The sequence below is a fragment of the Malus sylvestris genome, chromosome 8 (genome assembly GCF_916048215.2).
Source record: "Malus sylvestris chromosome 8, drMalSylv7.2, whole genome shotgun sequence".
Classification (NCBI taxonomy): Eukaryota; Viridiplantae; Streptophyta; class Magnoliopsida; order Rosales; family Rosaceae; genus Malus; species Malus sylvestris.
The window spans coordinates 23873270-23877694 of record NC_062267.1 but is presented as its reverse complement, the minus strand read 5'-3'; positions in this window follow the sequence as shown (position 1 = coordinate 23877694).

The following is a 4425-nucleotide window of genomic DNA, read 5'->3' as shown; positions in this document are numbered from 1 at the left end:
CATTGATATTTCATCTCACTAAAGCACTATTTTTTCTAGATCTCATAGTATAAGAAACTTGTAGTCATTCATTGTTCAATTAACGATAGATAGTTATTAAACTTTTATTATTGTATTTCCTGTTTCGTCGTTAAATTAAAATCGAATATAGTGATTGTCGATGTAAATTTCTGCCAATGCACCTGCAAAGCAATTAACACATTTGATCAAGGACCTAAGCTTCACGCGCCCACGAGGTTTAGGGGGGGGGGGGATTAGGCCAATGGATCTTTGATGCCTAAGTCAATTTGTTTGAGGAGAATAAAGTGTTTAGGGTTTTTTTAGGGTAGCAAAATCTACTGAAATTTGGTAGAATATGAAGTATTTATAGGGATAAGGCCGACCATAGTGTTAGGGTTTTACCCTACACGTGGTGGCATCCTATTTGGCACACCCCGACCCGGAATGTCCACTAGGACTCCGAATCGAGCTGTACTGGCCGACACCTGAAAGGTGACGAAGCCATAAAGTGTGATGATGTGGAAAAATGTGAATAAATTTAAACCTAAGAGTGCCTAAATACTAGAGTGCACCGGTGAGCGGGAATGAATCCACTTCACACGTGACGTTAGAACATAAGCAAGTACAGAAGAGTGAATTAAGAATCGTATCCTCGAAGTAATCTCCAATACTAAGAATTGGCACGAATCTTCGACGATACGAAAGCTCAACTAATAAGACTAAGACTTGGAGGGTGAAGACAAGACAAAGGTGAGTGGCCCGGTAAATAAAATTTTAATAGAACTCATATAAAACATTATAACCCCTTGCTAACAACACCTGTATAATTTCTAGAAAATATCATAAATATACCACAATACAGCATCTCGTCAGCAATATCAAATAATCATGTGATTAATAACTCATACTAGTACGCAAGTCGGAGTCACCTATGGTGACCTGTACGACTTACCCATATCTAATCACATATACTAGTTCATCACATATTTCATCACATATGCTAGCTTATCGCATATTCATCACATATACTAGCTCATCACATATTCATCACATCTGCTAGCTCATCACATATTCATCACATCTGCTAGCTTATCGCATATTCATCACATATGCTAGCTCATCACATATTCATCACATCTGCTAGCTTATCACATATTCATCACATATGCTAGTGCTAGCTCATCACATATTCATCACATCTGCTAGCTTATCCCATATTCATCACATATGCTAGCTCATCACATATTCATCACATATGCTAGCTCATCACATATTCATCACATATGCTAGCTTATCGCATACTCATCACATATGCTAGCTCATCACATATTCATCACATATACTAGCTTATCACATATTCATCACCTATGCTAGCTCATCACATATTCATCACATATACTAGCTTATCACATATTCATCACCTATGCTAGCTTATAAGTCGAAGTCACCTCTAGTGACTTATACGACTTATCCATATCTCCTCATATATTTCATTAATCATTGCTAGCATATAAATTGGAGTCACCTATAGTGACCTGTATGACATATTCGTATCTCATCGCATATGCAAATGATATGTCAACCGGATCCACCTCTTGTGGCTTATATGGCTAAGTCTATATCTCATATCTCAATCTAGCCAGAGTCACCTTTAGTGACCTATATAGCACTACGTCTGCACACGAGTCAAAACCACTGTAGTGGTCTGTATAACAGGACTGGGTGTAAATGAATACGCTCAAGTGCTACGATCACGTGAAGAGTCACCTACAAGTCGGAACCACCTATAATGGTCTGTACGACATGCCTGTGCACCTACCTTGAATTCAAGGTGAGCGTATTGTGTAGGAGGTGAACATTATGTGAAGGACTGTGCCCTAGCCACGAGTGGGAGCACTAACACTGGGGTGTAGGTTTATGAGCTTTAAATGCATCTAATACCATATGTACGACTCATAAGCAACTTGTACGACAATGCCGGAGTTGCCTACTATTGCAACCTGTACGACCGTGTTAGAGTTACTTAAAACATAAATGTAGTCATACCATAACCCCATCAATTCAACTAATACCGTATACTTACCTGAACTTAATTGTGTGTTCTGCGTTCATTCTTGCACTCTAGAACGTTCACAATAATTATGTGCAAGGAATATACATATGGATATATCAGGATGTAAATCTGAATTTCAACCATATCATAATATTTCCAGATATATAAACACATAAACCAATGGCTTAAAATGCAATAACTATAACACCCCACTCTTGAACCATTTACTTTTGGGAATAATTATTGGTGATAAGCCAAATTAGACATTAGTTTAATTAACTAACATTACTTACGTTTCCTTACTTCAATTCCTTGATTCTTCACACATTGATTTATGAACAACAATTAACTACCAAATCATAAGGTTAATTCTCACATTTTCCACCAATGTCCCTCACATTGTTCAATTCCCCAAACAAGGCTATTATCCCAATTATTTAGTCTTATTTATTATATGGTTGCATTTAACGTCTTGTTAGACTACCTACATACCCTAAACAGGGATCAAGCCATTCGTAGTTCACATTAGTACTTCAAGACAGTGACAGTAATTTATGAAATATTTAATTTATGAACGTTTGAGGAGATGTCAATCTTATATATATATATATATATACATGATAGAAGAGAAAAGACCTACTCACCTTAGGTCCGCGCTACGATTCCCTCGCACGAATGTTGAGACATCACGAACTATCGTCGCCTGTGACCAAGGCCAATTTGGGTGAAAAGAGCTCTAATTTTTTCTCAAACCTGTCAGAACCCTAGAATTGGGTGTGATTCGATTTGACCTCCAAACTTGCTCCGAAGCCTCCACCACTGCCTAGGCTTTGTTCCTGGGTTCTAAGGAAGTCTAATGGTGGTGGAGATTAGTAGAAATGGTTGCAGAAAATGGCGGATTGCCGTCGGGTGTCCTTTAAACCTACGACTTTGATTCTTCCAAAACCGAGCCCAAACAACCTCATTTTTGAATGATAAAGGAAGGCGGACTGATAGTGAAAGATTTCTAAGTGATAACTCGACTTAATTTGCCAGAAATTCATCAGAATTTCGTCGGATTTCTCTGCCCAGAAATCGGGCTGGCGCATGGGTCTAAGAGATATCCGAGTCGATCTTCTCTTTTCCTTCTCCCTCATTTCCCTTATTTCCTTCTCCTGGTTGGTCACTCACCTTCCTTTCTCCTCTCCTCATTCGGCCTCTCCTTCATTTTTCCCAGATTGGGCAGCTTTGCCCAATCCCTTTCTATCCTCTGTTTTTCCTTCCTCCCGACGCCTTTATCTTTCTTTTTCCCATAATTCTAACAATAACTAATAAAATAATAATACTTATAAATATATACATATATATATATAGTAACCAAAATAAAAGTACTTCTCGGTTTAGAGTTCCGTAGAACTTTAACTGTGTTTGTACCATACTTGACCAATTCTGAAACTATTGAGCACCGGTCAACGTTATACCGTCAAGGACCTAGAAGAGTTTCCCTCCAACCAAGAGGCAAATCACATTGTGACACGTGTCGACATCAGAAGCCAATCATAGCGCGACATGTGTCAACATCAGAAGCCAATCACAACACGACACATGTCAATGTCAGAATGAAACTAGAAACTCTCTTCTATAAATAGAGATCATTCTCTCACAATATTTCCTAATGTCATTTGTACTAAATCATTCACTAGTACTCACTAAAGGAGAGCTTGAACCTATGTACTTATGTAAACCCTTCACAATTAATGAGAACTCCTCTACTCCGTGGACGTAGCCAATCTGGATGAACCACGTACATCTTGTGTTTGCTTTCTTGTCCCTATCCATTTACATACTTATCCACACTAGTGACCGGAGCAATCTAGCGAAGGTCACAAACTTAACACTTTCTATTGTACCAAAGTCCTCACTGATTTTGTGCATCAACATTTGGCGCCGTCTGTGGGAACGACACTTATTCCCACTCTCTTCAGCTTTGTTAAGTTGGTTGCCACCATTCGTACACTCTCTTTTGACCAGGCATTCCTCTCCAACATGGGGAGTGAAGGAAGCCACAACATACAGAATGACACCCCTCTTGCACCTAGTGCGAAGCAACAAAAGAAAGAAAGAAAGAGGGTTGCTCTTCAAGCTAAAGTCGATGAGCTAGAAGCTCAGAACAACAAGATAGCAATGAAGAATGAGGTCATCCAAGAGCAGTATGATAAGCTTTTTGAGACGCTCCACGAAACTAGGCGTAGTCAAACACGCGAGCTTGTTACCCCTGTTGACATCAACCATCATCTGGGTGCCCCCCAACACGGAGGGTCACCTTCCTTCGACATGGGTATCCCTGATGAGGAGCGAGCTAATCATCAAAACATTGATTAACATGAGACTTC